Genomic DNA, 20,938 nt, shown 5'->3' with positions numbered 1-20,938 from the left:
CTGATATATTTATATTTATAAGGACTTATGTTGTAGACCAGTTAATGGCACCCACAGAACAATGCTGCCAACACAGCATCTAAGAAAACAACTTCTAACAACAACAAAATAAAGCTCAATAATCGATTAAACATTTACAACACGATATAAGAAACTCTTACAACAGTGGGAAAATGTTCTCTTGGTAAAACGAAGCAGTGAGCTTTATATAAACTCTCTACAAAAACAAAATAAGTAGTAAAATTATAAGACAAATCAACAAACTGTTCAAGAGAGTTTCTACAAGAGCAGAGACTGAAATGTTAATGACGTGTTTGGATTTGTTGCTTCGCTCGTTCCAGCCTCGGCGGCTTCTTTTATAACCCAATTAAGTGCTGCACAGCCCGGTGATATTTGTGAGTGTGGTGACCTCTGTTCGCCTCTGTTTTCCTTTGCCCCCATCACACGTCCTTGACAACTGAGAAAAATGCGCGTTAACCCCTCAAAGCTGGCCGGTGACATTGAGTGGCCCGGGGCAGGACTGTGGCACCTCTTGCTCCTTGAAGCCGGACAATTTGATTTGAAGGCAGAGAATTTCAAAGCTGAGTCATGGATCAGTGGTCAGCCAGTGGATTGGCCTTTTCATCCCCTTTGCTTTTTTTTCTTTTTCTTTTTCTTTTCTTTTTTGCCTTGATGGTTTCTGAGGATGGAGGGGGGGGTCGAGAAAGCAGCCAAACCGAAACCAACACCAACAAACAAAGAAAGCCGCTGCTGGGAATGAATGAGAGTGTGGAAAAAGGAAAACCATTTCGTGCAACATATGCTGTGGACATAACATCCAATTAACTTCACGTGGTGCAGGAATGTCTTTACATTAAGAGTGGCAGGACCGGGGCTGATAAATTATGACATGTGAGCTCGTTGTGTCGTTCTACATATCTTCAATCTGCAGCAGAGGAATCTGATTAAGGCCTGAGGTAATGGTGGTCGAGGTCAGCTCGTACGACTCGGCTCAGCTGTCACCTACGCATAGGTATCCCCAAAACTCCCCTCGGGTTCACCCGGACAAATAAACACTGTCCTGAGTGAGGACAAGAGTGATTTTTAAAAAAAAAAAAAAAAGTCTCTTCGTGGCAGCTCGGAGGTAATGAGCCAAGCTGGTGTTTAGAAAGCAAATAAATAAGAGGGGACGGGGTTGGATCAAGGAAGAAAATAAGAACAGTAAAAATATACAAAGGCGAGAGAGCTATTGAGAAAGTATTTCCTTAACAAGAGGGGAACAAATAATAAATTATGGGGCCCCCTTCTCCCCCGGGTGCAGGACTGGCACGCCTGAGGCGTAGCAGGAAGTGGGCATCCCTCTTTTTTTTTTTTTATTGGGGTCGTGGACAGGCTTCCACTGTGGGAGCATCTCGGAGTCCTGAGAGAAAAACTCCTTAAAGGAATGTTTACACACACGCACACAGTTTATATGCCAGGCTGTGCTGAATGAAGATGGCGGTGGTGTGACAGAATAACCCCTGGGTCCCTCATCATGTCATCGCCGAGGTTGCTGCCCTCCTCATATCTGCAGTCCCACTCGGCCTGTATAACTGAGCGACTGCTGACAGGCCTGACCCCACGTTTACCCCAACACACTCCCCCATCGCAGCCTGTCCCGAAGCAGGTGGCAAACACTCCCCCCACCCCCGACAACTTCACATTTTTGATACCTTTATTTCTTGGCAAACACTTCAGCGCCTTGTCTCGCGCTGAGGAGATAAAGCAAAGCAGCTTTTTTTTTTTTTTTTTTTTTTTTTAATTTCCCCAAACTCCACACAAGAGGGTTAGTCACAGCCAAAGTTGATAAAAGTTTCTCTTTTGTCCCAGACTGTTCAATTAATCAACTTCACAAGGCGTGCTGGAGGGGAAGCAGATAAAAAGTCTGGGCCACAGGGAACACCAGAGAAAACAGCCTGGATTTGTATTCTGCTGCAGTGGCTTTCATACCCATTAAAGGATGTTCGCATCTTTTTAAGCATAGTGACTTCATTGTCAGCTTAGGGCTTACACGGATCCGACCATTTGCTGTATTGGATTCTTGGCAGATGGCCTGCGTGGATCTTGGCCACCCTTGAATTCAGTTCTCATGTTAAGCTTCGGCCTGTCAGTAAATGCGCTGCCCCCTGCACTTATCCTACATACTGGAACTTATTTGCTGGTTGTAATGGTCTCTTATCAGCTCCAGGTCCTCCCACCCACCGCAGCACTTACAATGATTATTCTTCGGGCCTTTCTGTTCTGATAAATAGCAGCGAGTGCATATAAATACAGTATAAGAATGAATTTCATTGAATTACAGAGTGCTGTATACACTAATCTCTCTTATAGAGTTTAAGAAAGTGAAGGACACATAAGTGCTTCTGCAGACCACCAGAAGGGCCTCCAGCCTCACTTAATGCACTACAATCAACTAAATGGGTCCAACAATGTGTCTTATTTATGATTTATCAAACACGTATTTAATTAGTTTTTTTGGGGGGGCTGTAAACACAACACTGACATGTTATCAACTCAAGGTGTCTTCAGACAGGAAGCAGTTGCTTCCACTGTTTTAAATGTAAACAGGGCGGCAGGGAGAGAGCGGCGGCTTGTGTTCATGATGCTGCATCGCTAGTTTAACTCCTTCAGTTTGGCTGCCACCATCACACTATACCGCTAACCATATGTTTGTAGCTACAACACACTCTATTTAGCTTCTTGATGAGACTGCAGTGATATTTCACCTTTTTACTGGTGCTGATTCAAAACACAGAAAACTGTTGCAGCAGAGACCTCTCAGTGTCTAACGGCATCTTTGTTACGGTGAACTTCTCTGCAAACAACAACGTTATAATTAATTTGGAGATATTTATCTGTCCATCTGAGGCATATAAGATCAATATTCACTCATCTTTTTACCTCTGTTTTGGTCTCCACCAGCTCCTGAGGAAAATATCTCTAAATTCTCAACTTTGTTCAAATGCTAGATTCTAACTTCATCCATCAACTGTTTGAATTGATCTGTTATCTGGGGATTACATCCAAGACGGTGGCTCATGTAGCCAAAAAGGATTTGACTTCCTGGATCTAAATTAAGCCAGATCCTCCAAACCCGTATAATTTCGTAGAGCGTAGAACACGCAACCTGCTAATCCACCATCTTGCACAGATAAGTAAGTCAACACTGTTTGTCTAAACCACACAGAGAACTGCATTATAACAAGCAATTTATTAAGTGAGTTTATCACTTTTCTCAATTAAACTAACTTAAATTCGAAACTCTACTACTGCTATTGGCATGAAATTGGTGGTTTTGAAGTGCTACTTGTGACTTGTCGTACCCAGCTGTCCAAGATGGTGGGCGCGCTCCTGCATGTGCCACTCTGATATTGACGCCCTGATTGTACTTCGTGCAGCCCATACAATGAGCTCACTAGAGACTTCCCCCGGCCAAGCGACTACCTTCTGGTTCAGCCCTCTGCTAACTTGTAAAACGATTTAATCCCACGGGTCTTCTGGACTTTCCAAAGGTTCTGGGGTCAAATGGATCAAATTCTGATAGTGAAACGATTTCATCCTTTCACAGGGTTGTGGTGCTCCATAAAATGTATCCACCATTTTACAGACGGTGCTTTTGCAATGTAAGCTCATGAGAAAAACACTATTTGGGCCATCGTGCATCACATTTGAAGCCCGGCGCTGTTCCAGGGGGTTTGGACTGTTTGGTGCCGAGCCGGGTAGCGTACACCGGGTTCATCAAAGCTGAAAACAATGAGCTGAAAGACTCTAAAGTGTTGAATAGAGCTGAGGGTGACGGCAGAGTCCGTTGGTAACTAAGAACAACTTTACATGTTATTTGATCCATTGTTTGTATAAAAATATTGATTAGTAGAGCGTTAAATCAATAAGAAGGTCATGTGCTTAGTTCTGCCTGTGAAATTGTGAGTCCTGTTACCGCTCATTGACTTATTTGGGCCCATAACCAATTCCTCTTCCTGTGCCTCCGAGGACTCGGAGCCAGAGCACCAGTAGTCCAAACTATCATAATTTGGGCTGGGAGTAAGAAATCACATGTGTCACAGTTTATGTCGGCAGTCGTAGCCCGGAGCGATGGCTGGTTTAGAATTTGGAACAAACTACGAAATCATTTTCTTTGCGCAGCAGTCATTCATCTTTTTTCCCAGACACCCAAGACATCTCAGGCCTGCTTCCTCTCAAACTGACACGACCTGCAGGTAAGCAACATTTTCCACTCTTGGGTCACATGCATGTAGTTTAAATTATATTTTAGCATACATTAAAATGTAATCTGCTTGTTCGTTGACATGATTCCCACATCTTGAACTTGAATCTGTCTCGTTTGACAAAAAGCATTCAGTGTCATGTAAAGTAGAACAACATGTGAACCACGCTGAGATTATATTTTGACGTTAAGAAGGTTTTCCAACAGTTAAATCTGGGAATCTTCCACCACGTGATTTACAGTGAGAAGAACGGCTCACATACTTCTAATCTTTGTCGTACTCCGACTCTGAAGTAGGCTCTTTGTTCAGCTTGTCTCCTGAAGACTTTCTTCATAAGTGTCCATTTAATGGATGGTTGAGTGTTCAACCACCGGTGAGCCTCGGTAGAGCTGCTTCAGAGCTGTGTTGCCCCAGTGCCATTTCACCGTAGAGGCTCACCGGAGGACACGTCAGGCCTGCGATGTTTTACGGCTCGGCTTGCAGACAAAACACCTCACAACCAAAATCCCTTCAACAACATCTGCTGCCAATTTAGCTGAGGCATTCCTGCAGTCTGTGCTGTTTAATATTCACAGGGGTTAGGATCTGCCGGGACAGGGGTGGACGGGTGGGGGGGGGGGACCAGCTCCTACAACCCTTTGGTCCGCGGTCCAGACACGGTGAAAAATGAGGGGTTAACAAAGAGTGAGCTGGAGCAGGGCTGGGTTAACTGGGCTAATTTGCAAGGGATAATAATGGTGTTCATGCAAGGCCTTTGGGGAGCGGCGGTGTGGAACACAGACCTGACGGTGCAACCACACAGGAAGTTTACAACATGGCTAAAAATGTATTTAATCATCAAACGACCGGCGAGGAGCTGGCGGCACGGCCAGAGCCAGCAGCCATCCTGAAGATGAAGACAAATGTCGGGTGAACGGGCCCGACAGAGCGCCAGATCTACGCCTCAAAGATCTCACAGCGAAGAAACCTATGATTTTATTGGCCCACTCTGAGAACAACATGTCAAAGGTTCATGTTTTCTTCTACTTTTGACAGTAGCCTCCAGCGTGATATTAACAATATAAGGTACATTATGTGTCTTTAATTAGCCCTGTGTACGTATCTAACAATCTGTGTACCATGAAATGAACAATAAACTATGCATTGCAACTTTTATAGGAAATTACTTGTGAATGGTAGAGCTCAAAAGTCTTTTATTAGCAGCAATCAATGTATCCTGCATACGTAACAACACATATGTGCTGCCTGGCTGAGTTAAGAGAGAGTAATAACCCAGTTAATTGTTAATTAAGCCCACAGCCTCCTTAAATATGGCCACACAACGTCCTTGTGAATTTTTATGGATGTATTCCAGGCGCTGCTAACTTTAGAAACAAAGGAAATTCATACCAGCTTCCTTCTTTAGGTCCAAGTTTATGCTTATTTCTGTGAGAAAATATATCTGGGTGGATGTTATGTTTTTAGGACAAATAATACCTCCAAGAGAAAGGAAACCTTAACATGCAAGCAATAATACACAGGATTTAAAATACTGAAGTTCAACTGTAGTTCTCGTGTGTGGGAATATTTACTTTCCCTCATGTGCCGCAGATATCAGTATCTCCCTTCAGTCATTCAGGGGTGAAATGGCATTTTATATCAAAATAAATTCCATCTATATTTTGCAGTACGTGTTCTCATTCCCAACAGAACATGCCCACCCTGGTGAGAGGATGGTGTTTCAGCGGCTGACACGACCGGGGCGCTGTCTGTCTAATGACTCTCTGAAAGGGTGATGTGGATCGTGCGACACCTCCGCTGCTCTCTCGCTAAAGGACGCCCCTCGCCATGGTAACTGCATAAACATCTGTCTCCCCATTCAAGAGACGGTCCAGAGGGAATATATGAGGCTTCAATTTATTATATATAAGAAGAAATCCAGCCTGTGTGAGAGGCTGTGGTGCTGCTTCGAGGATCAAGAGAGCTGCATGTGATAATTTAGATTTCATATTTGTGTTGATGTGGAATCAATGAAATCTGGGCATGTGGGAACTGTATATATATAATGTGCTTTTAAGGTAAAGTTAAATATTTTGGTAAATATGGTTATTAGTTGTCTGGTTGAGAGTTCATACTGTCATCATCAGGAAAACAACTACATAGGTCGACTTTGAAAGCAGCTTATTACAATCATTATTTAGGTACTTTTGTCAGGTGGAGACCTCTAGTGGTTGTACCAATTATTACAGCAGCAAAGGAGGAAGTCAGGTGTAGTATGAACTGTGATAAAGGCTGTATAACGTGGATGGCATGAACAAGCAGTCCAGTATGAAACCAAGCAACAGTGAGGACATTTAATGTCACATATATAATGATATAATAAACCCAAACCACAATGTTTTCCTAAACCTAACCAAACTGCAACCGTATGATGACGGTCCGGTCAGCCTGTCGCTGGTACGCTGCAACAGTCGTTTAGGTATGAAGAAGTGTTGGAGAGTTAAATGTGAACTTCAATATGTGTCATGTTTGTACGTTAAATCTAATACTATAGCCAGCAACTGGTTAGCTTAGCTTAGCATAAATTATGGGAACTGGGGAAACTAAAATGGAAAATATAATCTTTTTTTCTCTATAATTAACAGTATATGATAAGGAACCCATTATAAGGGTTTATAAGTTGTAACTAATGGCTTTATTAATGGTCAATAAATGACTGACTAATGATTTATGGGTTCACTTTTGAAGAATTCTGCTGCTGCCAGGTTGTTGCTGGAGTTTATCCTCCTCTAGTGTCACCTTGTGTTTTCAGGGGTCCAGCCAACAGCTTGAGACTGTGAAGAATGTTCTCCTGGAAAAATGCTGTTACATTTAGGCGACTATAGTAGAGTAAATTATTAACAGGTTATTATAACAGCCCCAGAGATTTTTCACAACCTGGTAACCAAATAGTTAGTCTATAACTGATCTATAACTGATTCATTAATAAAGCTATAAACCCTTTATAGAGAGCGACTTATAAGATCAAACTAAGCAGATGTTTATTGCTTTATATCAGAATTGTTGTCCATATTCTGTCATGTTTGTATTCAATGATCTGGAATCAAGACTATACAACCATTTATCATTTCCAACATCATGTAACACCCAGGATCCCGTCCTTCTCTCATCTTGTAGTTGTGTCAAAACAAATTTCAGGAATGTGTTGATACATGGCATCCAAGAGCCGTCCGCACTCTGTAACGTGTTTTACATTCCCAGCTCACGCCTCCTGACTCGACGCTGACAAGAGTCCGTAAACATTCATCATACAAGGAGGAGTTCGCTCAGGCTGAAAATGAAATGACCTCAGGGGTCGTGGAAATGTACGCAGTGGCCTCATTCAAAAAAGTTTAGAAATAATTTATGACAATGTGATTTATGGCCAAAAACCATTAGGTATGTAAGTGGTGCAAATGACAGGGAGGACGTTAAAATGTAGACTAATACAGAAGAATCTGACTTTGTTCTGAGAAATGTGCTTTAGATGGTTGTACAAACACCATTAAAGCAGTTTTAGCTGGCCGGAGTTCATTTAAAGGTCAAACTGAACCTTTCAAATATATATCTATGCCATTGAATCCCATCATTAAAGACACAACAGTCTGATAAACACATTAAGTATTTTTCTAACCTCAAATGTCCATTGCCGTACAAAATATCCCACATGTTACAGGCTGAAAAACAAACCCTGGTTGGTTGAAACTACAGCCAGCAGCAGCTGATCTCCACCTCTGAGCCTCAGTTGTTGACGTGTACGTTCATATATTGTCTAGACTGTAAGTGAAGCATACCTAACAGGATAATAGCATGTCAGATATCCAGTTTGAGCAACAGAGCTGCTCTGTTTTTCAGGAGATGCTGACTGTGTCGAAGAGCCGGCGGTTTGTTTCGGGTTTCCCTTTTGTTGCCTTTTGAGTTGAGCTGTTGGCATGCGGTGAAAGGTGGAGCGCTGCCAGTGGCTGAGGTCATTATAGTGTGAATTTCTAGTAAGCGGAGACCAAAAAGTTAGTTTCACAGAATCGGACACAGCAGACAGACAATGTGAGGACCTCTGCTGTGGTTTGGACTGGAGATGTGACTGCAGCTGAAACATTGTGTGTATGTGAATATATTTTAACTCAACAGCAGAGAATAATCTAACTTTTAACCTCAGTCTTGGTTCAAACCTCTGCAGACATGTGACAGCAGACACAACCATGAGAAATGGCCTTTATATATATATATATATATATATATATATATATATATATATATATATATATATATATATATATATATATATGCTACTTTATATATGCTACTAATTTACCAAGCAAACAGAGATCGAGAGGAATGTAATTCAATTTGAGTCACATTTTTTTGACCCTGCTGCATTTCTAGCTTCAAACAGTTTGAGGTGAACAGCTTTTTTTATTCAGTTGTAGAAAAGATATATACTTCTGAGTTTGCATTATTACTTAATTAATATTGTAACATCAAAATTATGAGTTGGAACTAAGTCCATAGTGCTGCTTTAACAAGAGGCTGTTTTTAGGTTCCGTATAATCCTTGTTTTTACTATGTGACTCCATTTCCTCCTCATAACGTCAGTCCTACAAGATATTTCATATTTTACCAAAACTGTGGCAGCTTGAAATTAACTAACAGTACTCTGCTGTAGAACATTAATTCCCCGAATGAGGAGACATCAACGTGACAATGTTCGTAAACTGACATGTTTTTGAGGGATTATTTCCTGGAGGCGACTTCCATTTCTTCAGGTGACTGACAGCACAATGCTCACATTGACACAAAGACACTCGACTCATTCACGGGGGAATGAAATTAAACACAGACTTTGACAAAAATTATGTTTTTTTCTTCCTGTGATGAATTTCTCAGCTTGAGGTATTTTGTCAGCGTCACGCCGCTGAGGTTTTTCCGTGCGGCACCTGAAATGAATGATGGCGGATCTGTTCCTGTTACGGTGCTACACACGGCAGCAGCAGAAGGAATAATGTAAAGAGAAACATCAGTATCATCCACTCAGGGAACCTCCGCTTCGCTAGATAGCACTCAGTGGAACATGACAGGAAATTCGGTGGAGGAAACAGATGATGTCTAGAAGAGGTCGTGAGCTGGTTTTGAACCCGTGATGACAGGAACACATGGTGTCCACCTCCAGCCCGCTGATCCACACGGACCAATGATTTATCTTTAAGCCGGGAATGTGCCACTGAATTTTCTCTATCTCTGCTAAGCCGTGTGTTTGGCGCTCACATACTTGGGGATTTTCAAAGTGGCTGCCTGGTCTGGTTTTATAGCGAGTCCTCTTGGAATGAGATTACTTTTACATTTTTTTTCTCAGGCTGCTGTTAGTCTAACAGAGGTCATGTTTACATGAGTGGAGTAGCTGTTGAAGGGACGGCCCTGTGTGAGCTGCAAGTCTGGAGCGTCACCGGCCCGAATCAAATACATTACTTTTCATCAGCCTCCCCAGAGCTCCTTCATTGTAAATAACACTGAACAATAACTGTGGAATGACCTGATTGTGATATATAGGGTTGTATCAGGAGGGAATATCATTAGTAAAAGAGACTCCTGAAATATTCTCGAGTAATTTTTTTGTGGATTGTGCGTTCGCTAATGTGTGTTCACGCCCACACATCTAACCTTTGGAGATCTGACTCATGTCAAATCATCCCTAATCCAGCGTCGTCCTTATCAGTGGATGTGTACTCTGGATATCCCTCTGCCGTCCCACCCTGTGATTGGTTGGCTGCAGGTTGATCTATGCGGTGTGTAATGTTTACCTGCTGCAGGCAAAGCAGGAACACGTCCTGGCTGGATGTCAGTGCTCTGTTCGCTCTCGTAGTGGAGACATGGAGTTTAAATTTACATGTTTCATTATTATGTAGGATGGAGGATTTATAATGTGATCTGATCCCAGTTTGTTCAAGGCAGGAATCACACACTACAAGCGTCTCTTCCCTTCTGAGTTAGTTGTTGCCGGGCGGATTTCAACTACACAATGTTTACAGTAATTTAGTGTTGCAGGATTCATTTAACACGTCATAGTTTCTTTTTCCTTAGTGGAGTGATACAGAGTTGATTTGGTTCCAGTCAGATTAATAATTGTACCGCCCGGCAACAACTAACTCAGAAGGGAAGAGACGCTTGTAGTGTGTGATTCCTGCCTTGAACAAACTGGGATCAGATCACATTATAAATCCTCCATTAAAGGTGTCAATAAAGCATTTCAAAAATCTGATCCTGGATCTGTCCAATCACAGAACCTCTTATAAACATCTCTGCAATAATTTACATTTAGTTTCCTATGTCAAACATTTCAGTTGGTACAGTTATCATGTTTGGTTGCTATGGTTATGTACAAAACATGTTTATTGTTAAGTGTTTCTTAAAATGCAATGATTGTTATCCTTCAGTATTGTCAGTCATCAGCTAAAATAATACAGTGTGACTACAGGAGTGTCTTTTCAACTCTGGTCCCATTCTGTGTCTGTAATATTTATATACGATGATAATGTGGTGTGCTGTTTTTCAATTTATATTAACTTATGCTGATACAGAACAAAGACAAAGAGTTGGCCAACCTGTTTATTATCTAAATTAAAAAAAAAAAAAAAACTCTTTCAGAAAAATAAAATACATTCTTCAATTTATTTAATTTTTTTCGCTGCCTTATTATTAATATAAGATAGGTATTTTAAATCTCACTGTTGACAATGTAGATCCGGTAACCCAGTTGTAAAGAAGCTAACATAACGGATAAGCTAGCTTGAAAATTGCCCACATCTCCTCTGTGTCTGAAGCTCACCTGAACACCTCTCTCTGCTCTGTACAAGATGTCTTCAGCTATCCAGGATGGATCCTGCTTGAATTACAGTCTTTTATTCCAGAGTTTTAGTAGGTTACTTATTTTAAATCAGTCAGCCTCTGAGGGAGAACAGAAATATTTACTTTCAGACAGCAAGAATAACGGACACCATTTTGCGCGCTTGCTAACCGTTAAAGCTAACGTTAGCTAACAGTTAAAGCTAACGTTAGCAAACAGTTAAAGCTAACGTTAGCAAACAGTTAAAGCTAACGTTAGCAAACAGTTAAAGCTAACGTTAGCTAACAGTTAAAGCTAACGTTAGCAAACAGTTAAAGCTAATGTTAGCAAAGATGAAGGGCATACAGACAAGAAGGAATAACTTACTGAGGAACACCTGGACACTTTACACCTGAGTGAGTATTTCAGTAACAGTATTGTCTCTGTATTAGCAATGTCTGACACTTGCAGTAGCGGTTAAAAATAGTTATAAACATTAGCTAATACAAACATTTTTTCACTAACACCTGATGCTAACGGATAAGTACACGTTACCTAGTAAGAGTCTTTGGTGTTTTTGAAGTAAACTTTTCAAACTCAAGAAAAAACGTTTGGTTGATTTGAATGATGACACATTTATCTGTCATGTAAGTAGAAATGGTTTATTATACAGTCCAACACAACTGAAATGTAAATGTCTAGGTTAGCAAGCTGACTAAGACATTAGCCATGCAGAATGAGATTGTGACTGTAGCTGAGTGTCACTGTGGCAAGAAAATTTATTTTATCAGATTTTATTAAGTGTATCTGTAAAGTGTTCTCTGGTCATTAGCTGAGTCAAGCAGCAGGTTGTTATGTATTACTGCCAATGTGCTACAGTCAAAGAGCTAATGTTGAGCATTTTCTTTTCCAAGACATAGCTTCTTAATCCAAACCAACAATGGTGACTGAGAATTAAATTACATTATCTTGCTAATTTTGCATGTCATGTATAAAAATGTATTTAGTTGAATTCTTGTAAGGGAAATTAGTGTATCTTGACATGGAAATGGGTCAGAGATTTACACATTTTTTAAACTGCTGTGATCATTGATGGATGGATAATTATTTTTTCTCAGATTATTTTAAGGGTCATTGAGTATGTTTATGTTGCCATAAAGGGGAATTACCTTCTAGTTTTATCAAAGTCTTTTGATCTATTCATTCTGTCTATTTGTGTTGCTGAAGAATGGATTTCTAGAGCTCTAGGTAATGTAAACGTAAGTTTATTTATTCATTCAGCCTATGATGGAGGAGTAGAAGTAGACAGAAATCCAGGGCAGCCAAGGTGACAGTCTGACTGGATCAGTCAGCCTTAATTTTACCGGGTGATTTCATACCCGGAAGCTGATGATATTGCATTGTGAAGGTGATGTATATTTACTTCATAATAAGACGTTAAAGCTAATGACTTTTCTCTCACCAGTTTAATCTAAAGGTAAAGGAACAATGCCCCCCTTCTTTTTGGGTAAAAACAACACAAAGCTACAGTGGGGTATAAAATGACATGGCGTTACCTTCATTTAGCAACCAGAACCAGAACAAGAAGTGTATTTATCCACCACTGAAAAATGTAATTGCATGTCATATAAAAGCAATGTGTGCTCTTTTTCAGCATTAACCCACCTGGCCCTTCATCATTTTCTCCACCCTCCGGCCCTCCTGACTCATCTCCACTGTGTCTCCTGGTGGCATCTGCGGTCAGTGTGCTTTGTATATTGCTGATGTCTGTGTTTACGAGCCTTACACACAATGTTAGCCAGAGATGTCACCTCCCGACACACACATACATAAAGTACCCTGGGTGCACACATTGCACATAGGAGTAACACGGAGATTCACACAGAAAGGGGAGCAAAGACTTTAGGCTTTGTGTTTGATAAACAATTCAGGGGAGATAATTAGTTGATAAGACATCACTTTGATTTACTGTGGGGACTCGACTGCATCTATTGCCTGCAAGCGGAGCCTCACTCACAAGCTTTGTATTACCATATGTTGAATTTTTAATCAATTAACGTCCTGAAGGAGAAATGAGAAAGTGCAGATTCGCTCCAGCGGGAATGTAAGGGCAAGGACAATTCTCTGATATTTGCATATGGCTCATGCTTGCACTCTTTTGTGTTTTAATGTTTGCTCCTGTATGGCTCGAGCAACTGTCGGAAAAACTGCTGTCTGCCGCTTCTGAGGTAATTAGTGACTCTGACCACTCAGACAGCTGGCCAATTAAATGTGCTCCTGGCTGCTGCTGCTGCTGCTGCTGCTGCTTGATGTGTGCTGGGCTTCACACAGAGGTGTAGATGGGAGGACAAACTCATCTCTCCGTTAGTGGGGGGAGAGATGCCAGGAAAGCTTGGCTGTGTCTGACAGCGCTGTGTCTGTGTGCTTCTCAACTGGCTGTGCGAGTAGATAAGAAAGGAGGCAGAGGCAGAGCTGCTGATTCTGGGTTTATTCCACGAACCCCCTCCCGTCTTCTCCTGGTCCGTCTTTTCTCTGTGCAGCTGCAGGTCTGGGAGCTGACCTGCATTAAGACATCAGAAACTGCCTGACGGGCTAATAGGAACAGTTTTCTCGAAACATCTTCAAAAGCTTGTTAAACTGTGGAGTTTTTGGCAGTGATTTAAGGAAATCTGCCATTATGGTTTAAATAGAGTTCACCTCATCTATTTTGGCAGATTAGAAATGCCTGGATGTCGCCCAAATGCTTCCTCGCTGACTGATGTCTCTGTGTCCACACTAATGTATTTATTAGCCATGAACAAACATAGACTTTTTTCTGCTACTTAATGAATGACACTCACGAGCCAACATTTCTTAAGTCCTGTTACTTTTCATGTATTGTATTACTTTTCAATGCGTGACTCAAGGCTGACGTTGTTGCAGAGTATAGTATCGTCAAAGATGAATCATATAAGTTCTTTTGACTTCTGTACTTCTTGTTGAAACATGCCTGAAGGCTTGTTTTCTCGTTTATTGTGACCATTTTGCTTTTATTGTTTTCCATAAACCCTCTGATGCTGATGGGAAAATAGCTTTGGTTTGGAGTGGTCTGGCCGGTGGGCATCTGACAGTGATTTGCTGATCCTGTGCAATTGCATGATGGCTCTCATCCTCTAAGGCCACAGGGCCCTATACGAGCCAGCCAATCACTGCCCCTCGGCACTCTGCTGTTGGCAATTATAGGTCAGTGTGTGTCACGACATCATTGTCTTCCCCTTTGAATGGCTCGGCACCAGCTCCTGCAGCAATCAGTTCTGTTTTTCTCTTTGCTATTTCAAGTGGAATAGAAATCCAGTAACAACACGACCGCTGTTTTCTGACTCATGTTGTTTTGAGTTTGTTTTTGCCAAAATTCCAGGCAAATTAGCGCAGAAGGCTGCCGAAACTTTACTCATCCGTTCAGTCAGAATTATACATTCTTCCAGTATGAACTTATTCAACTTTTGAATTGTGATGGGTCCTGATACACAAGCTGAAAATAGGTTGTACTGCTAAGTTAACTGCTATGTTTTATCTACTTAAGCTCCTTTTACCACAGCCTGTTCAACACGGGAATGTTGCAGCGTAATTCCGGCTCGGCGTTCTGTAGAAAATGTATGAACACTGAATGGATGGGCGGTGTTGTTTCACCTTTAAGCTGGCTAACCCAATCAACATATTAAATGTTGGCAATGTACGTTTCTGCAAACCAAAGATATACATTTATTTATGTTCAACTTTCTTTAGGTTTTGTATCACACATGATGGTGGTCACCAACACAAATATCTGGCAAACATTAATCTCAGGGAAATTCCCTACTGCTGTCAGCAACTAAACAGTTCAAGGTTTCTGTTATAAGCGAATGCGTGTTAACAGCATCAAATCCCAGTATATGCAGCATAAAATGACAATGTGCCCTCATCTAATGTGGATACAACTGTACAGCAAAATAATAAGCGAGCCGCGGATGAGGTCTGTCACAGGCACTTTAATCCTGGTTTAATCATCAAAGACATCAAAGTTTTTCTCCGGCTCTGAGTCTCTTTTATCCTTCCGCGATTACAACTGTTATTAAAGGAAAGAGTCTTTGCTAAGGGCTGCTGAGGGAGGTGTATTTTAAGTAATAATTTGTATGGTGCAGACCTTTATTATTACTAAGTTGAAGACTAACTTCTGCATTAATTTAACTATTTATGAACTTACACATAGCTGGTGCAAAAGCCTCCATGTCCTCACAACTGCATTGTCTAATTTTGGATTGTAAATTGTTATATAAACATTGACTTAGTGACAATAGATTTAGTAAGTGAATAATAGCTTTCTAAATATTGTCAGAAGGCTCAGACAAAAACAGTCAGGCTCTTGACAGATCAGGGAAATACCTTGAGGGTAGTGAAGTGACGCATGTTGTTGTCTGTCATTGAGTGTCCGTGTGGCCAAGAGGTTTGAACCGTTAACGCCTTTGTGGTCGCATGGCAGCCCACAGAGCGAAGTGACGCCTTCCTGACAGGATCAGATCAGCCCTCAGAGACACGGCCTCTTAACTGGCTCTAACAAGATAATAACACTGCACGGCTCCCCAGATCAGCAGCAAATTGTTTCTTTAAGTGCTTTGGGTCAGGGGAGGAGAGGAGTGGGCCTTACTGACGTGACCTTGACTGAATTTCATCAACGATCTTTGCAAAGTCCAGGATGTGTTATCAGATAATCTTTTCCATGCTCACAGCTGATAAACATGTCGTTGTGGGCGACACCTGTTTGATTGGCTCGCTCACTTCCTGGCCCCCGAGCGTGCCACGTGTACATGTGTATGTGGCGTGGTTAAAGATAGGGCTATGGGAGAAAAACCTCAAGGACAACTGGATGCTTTAGATTTTAGTTTGAAGCTGTTTACATCATTTGTTGTTAAAAAAAAACAAACTAAAGGAAGGCATGAGGACGTTTTGCTTTTTTTTACGTTACAGGCATCCAAACAAGAGAAAACATTCCTGCAGAGTCATTGCTCAATAAAAAGTTTTAGCACCTTAAAACATGACAGCACAACACAATGGCTGGCTTTAAAATGTCACATAAAATCCTCAGAGGGTTCCTTGTTTACCACCTCATACGTGACTTTAAAGATTCAATTTACCGAGTGTTCCCAAACCTCTGCACAGACAACACACCTCCATGCTCGTGTAACCACGATTAAGAAAGAATGGCAGTGAGACGGGTGCCAACATTTCTCTGTCTAATAGGAAAGGAAGTGTCCTCTTGGCCCCCAAAGACGACACTTAAGTAAGGGCTTAAGGAAGTTAACAGTTTATATTCTAAGTCTATCCGTCATCAATGTGTAACGTTCTAATGATGGGAAAGTTATGACCCTGATGATATTAGGCTACGGGCCAGTGCACTCACTTTGTTCCCGGCCTGTGAGCTAAAGCTAATGTGGCTAAGCTGCACAGTGTATAGAATAATCCTCAAGGAAGTCTTGGCTCATTGACAAGGCACTTAAGTTCAGAGAAAGGTGCAGATTCACTGCACACCATTGTCATTTCCTTTCAATGTTTTTAAAGAAAAATACAGTAAACACTTGTACAGCAGAGGTGAATCTTGGCAAATCATGCAGCTACTTGTTCCTTTTTCTAAATGTCACCTCGTTTTGCATATCACCCCCCGCCTCCCATCCTGTGTTTGTGCTGGCTTTGTTTTTACGACCACTCCAGTGATCCGTCGCCGCTGCAGAGCTGCTGGTGTTAACACAGCTGAGGTGCATTATAGACTGTTGTTGCTGCCTCTTACCTGGCTCCAGGCTCTGTTTGCATTCAGGAGTTTTTGTGCTCACTTCAGAAGCAGATGCAGAATTGTGCATGCAGTCTCCTTCACACAAACACAATCTTTGAGCCAGTCTTTCACAGTGACGATGACCTCTTTAAAACTTGAACATCTCCCTGCAGCCGGTTGTCCACCATAGAGTTAATGGCAGGATCATTAGAGAGTGAAATGCCACTCTGTGCCATCTGATATGTAAAGAGTAATCTTGCTTCTTTTTTGCTGTTGAAACGGACCAACGAAGGGATGAGTCTGCTGCTGAATTGAGGATTTAGTGTTAGTTGTTTCAGCATTGTATGTTGTTGCTACTACTGTTAGCTGTGGTAAATACAAACTGAAACAACTGTTGATGATTTGCGCTACCGGCCAGGTAAGATGAGTGAGGAGTCGGTACAGTAGTCAGTGGCAGCATAAAGAGAGAAGCAAATACAAAAGTTGTTTTAATATCGGCAACCATGAGAGTTCCTCAAGCATACAGTACAAAATGTGCACAACAACATGTGAAGCTGTGTCAACTCAAGTAGCATGCGACATTAGTTGATAGACAGACTCAACCAAACGAATGATCCCCTCCAGGTTTACGCCTTGAAGGGATAATAATTCCAATCTTGAATCCAATGATAAGAATAATGAAGTGAAGCTCGCTGCCCTGGTGGTCTCGGGGTTAAGGCAACAGCCATGAACCACAACATCCTCGGTTTGTTTCCGGCTGGGGATCTTGGCTGCAGATCATTCTCCCATCTCTCTCTCTCCACTCATTTCCTGTCATGTCTGTACCGTTGGCGATCTAATAAAACCATTACTGCTCAGAAAATAACTAAATCTGAAAATCAGGAACAAAAAGTACTTTTAAACGTCACGGTAAAAAAGAGTGAGCTACACTAAATACGTCTGGCTTTGAAGTTTAAAATTGACCTCAGATTAAAATGAATTGATTAACTGAAAGTAAATCTTCAACTTTTCACCAGCACTAAAAATTATTAGTTGGTGTTAGACCTAACCTGTGGTGGACATATTTAAAAGATATTTGCTGACACTATTTAGGCCAAAAGAACAACTGATTCATTAGGGAAATAACTGGTATAATAGTTAATATAAAAAGTAAACATAAGATGCAGACCATAGCAAAATACTAAATATACAAACTGTTTGGAAAGAGTGAGTCAGTCTTGGCTCAAACTCTCACTCTCACACACCCTTTTGAATCATCTTGTTGCTATAAACTGAAGATAAACACTGATAAAAAAATAATAAAAAATGTAATCAAAACTTTTGCACCACCTGCTCGTTGCATGTGTGCTTAATTTGCAATCACAGTTTGCACGTTCTGTATAATTGGAGTCCGTGGAGTCCAGGTGGTTGAGCGACAGCAGTGCGCTGGGTAATATCCATCATTGTGGGTTTGTCAGCGGTTCTGTTGGCTTTGTTGGTGGTATTGTGGGAGAGCCAAATGCAGTTAAGGCTTTTATGATGTGGCAGAAGTTGATTCTTGGACTCTGTGCCAAGAGTGATCCAGATGTTACTCCTGCGGTCTGTTTCTGTTCCATACATACATACATATATACGTACGTCGAATTAGGCGCAGAGCATGTATGCTTCCGATCTTTTAAATGAGCTGCTTTTTCTCTCGCTGAAGGGATGCTGTCAATAATTTAAAGAACCTCATGAGAGTATCTGCCTCTTATTATCCGCACTACCTCGCTCATCATCCTAGATTTCTTAGTCTCACAACAAACCCAACATACCCAGCGTCTCCCTCACCCACCCCCACTCTACCAGCAGCCTACTGGTGGCTGGCAGGCAGTGACACACATTCCAGCAGTGACAGTGAACAGGACTGGAGCCGCTCTCACAGATGGACCTTGAACTCTTTAAAGGGACGTCTGGCTTTGCAGCAATGCCCCACCGGCGGTACTCACTGCCCGGCTACAAACTGTAACTCTATAGCCTCATTGTCACGCTCCATATCCTCCCGGTGACCCCCGGCCCAATTATACAGCTGACCCAGGCTTGATGATCTAACCTTGGGCGTCTTTTGGGGTCTGCTGGGGCTCAGGGGTGCACCTCTTGTCCATCACGACATGTCAGCTCTGTGCGTTAACCAGACACTTCCCTGAGTGGTCCCAGTGGGGGTTTGGGAGGAAGAATGGCTCCCATGCAAAGCCTAGAACGTTTCAACACATTGACTCACTGAGGCTGTTATTTAGATAAACAGTCTAATGAGAGCGTAGCATGTGTGATGTTGTCAAACTGTGAAAATGCCAATTCTAAAATGAGTAAACAATAATTTGAATATGTATCTTGCTGGGAAAAAGTGAAAATCTGCCAATGGGATGTGACAATAAAAACTAGTCACTATATCTCAGTGAAATGTCACTTTCCATGTGTTAAGTGTAATTAACTGATTTGATAAACATAGTTGGTAAGAGTTTAAGTTTTTTGCGATGACATTTTACAGGCCTGGATGTTTCACGGCAAGTAGGTGGTATTTACCAAGCAATATATATGAAATTCTTTTTTTAAATTACCCCCCAAGTTACCACAATAATTATCTCAGCATGACTTGATAACAATAATCTGCTGTTTTTCAATAAGCAATTAGTAAATAGCTGCTGACCTGCAGAAGTTAGACAGAAACTTGCTGAAACTTGCGATGCATCAACTCACTTTAATTTAGTGGTCTGCTGACATAAGCTACAAGTTCGACAGGAGTGAGATGGAAATTTAAATGGCATGATCAGGAGAAGTTGAGCAGAAACCAGCTGAACTATATATGAATATATTAAAGACATTACCAGCTATTCATGAACTGCTTATTGGAAAATTGCAGAATACTATCATTAAATCATGTTGGGGTTATTTCCAATAAATAGTGAGGTAACTATTGTGGTTTCTGGAGGGTAATTTCAAAATATACCACCTACTCACCATTTGTGTAAATCATGTATAATAGCTAAAGGTAAAGACACAGTAATCTACACTATTTTTGTGTCCCCCCCCAAAAAAAAAAACCAAATCAGAAATGTTGACACTCTGCGTCTACCTCGACTGAACATTTTCTGATAACTTAGCAGTGTGGACTGAAGCCTCCATTACATGTAAACACTACATGTACTGTATGCATATCTGGATCTCAGTGCATCTAGACATATCCATAGTCTCCATGCATGCTCAGCAGCCGTGGTGCATTAATGTGCAGCATGCTTAGTATGCACTATAAGCTCTGGAAAGGCTACCTGCCACTGGTGAAGTGTTCCTTAATGGATGAGGAGTTGATTTACATTTCCAGAGGCATGTTCTCGCACTGCAGCGAATGAATTTCTACACGAGATGCAACTGAAGGTAAAGGTTAATGGCCGTGGCTGTCAGGTAAACATGTTGATGTTTTTTGACCAGCTTTTGTAGACTTTCAGTCCACAAAGGTAAAAGACACAAACAACTGCTGACCTGAGCATTTCTGTTGAGTAATGAGGAGGCTGATGTTTTCTGATTAGAGTATCCTGTTAGAATTGATCAGTTGTGAGCGGGCTTGTTGATTTCACTCGGTTGTGTCACTACCTGCACTGAACAGAGATGATGACAAATGTTTCTACCTAATGCAGTTTTACTTAATGTCAACTTTACACACAAAAACTGACTGTTATTTTGAGCTTTTAACTTCTGTCTGGTGTTTTGCGGCTCCAGGGATAATGACAGTTGATCCATCACCTTGATCTAGACTGAAATATCTCAACTATCAGATAGATTGATGTGAAATCCCTCTGAGGATGAAACCATGTGAATTTTGTGATTCCCTCACTTTACCTCTAACAACAGCAGCAGATAGATGTTAGTGAAATTTCTCCACAACGCTTAGAAGGATTTCTATGAAATGCGGTACACATATTAATCATGCACAGAGCAACTTTCCGTCTATCATCGAGTTAATGTATGTTTATAGTTTTAATTAGCAAGTACTAGCATGCTAAGACGCTAAACTGAGATGGCAACCGTGATATTACAGTAAAGCCTCAGAGAATAGCTAACATG

The 20,938-nt window shown here is 41.4% G+C and overlaps 1 long non-coding RNA gene across 4 annotated transcripts in view; it reads left to right on the top strand.

Annotated features, from left to right (window-relative positions):
• The first annotated feature begins 11,359 nt into the window (after positions 1–11,359).
• Positions 11,360–20,938, top strand: part of LOC119008001 — an 80,037-nt gene continuing 70,458 nt past the window's right edge. For all 4 annotated transcript variants that reach the window (XR_005071301.1, XR_005071303.1, XR_005071300.1 and 1 more), the window contains exons 1-2: positions 11,360–11,495; positions 12,734–12,818. This is a non-coding gene — a long non-coding RNA (uncharacterized LOC119008001). The remainder of the gene's footprint in view (positions 11,496–12,733; positions 12,819–20,938) is intronic.

Source organism: Acanthopagrus latus, chromosome 18 (genome assembly GCF_904848185.1).
Source record: "Acanthopagrus latus isolate v.2019 chromosome 18, fAcaLat1.1, whole genome shotgun sequence".
NCBI classification, from domain to species: Eukaryota; Metazoa; Chordata; class Actinopteri; order Spariformes; family Sparidae; genus Acanthopagrus; species Acanthopagrus latus.
The sequence above is the reverse complement of the archived record's forward strand: the minus strand, read 5'-3'. Positions and strand labels throughout refer to the sequence as shown.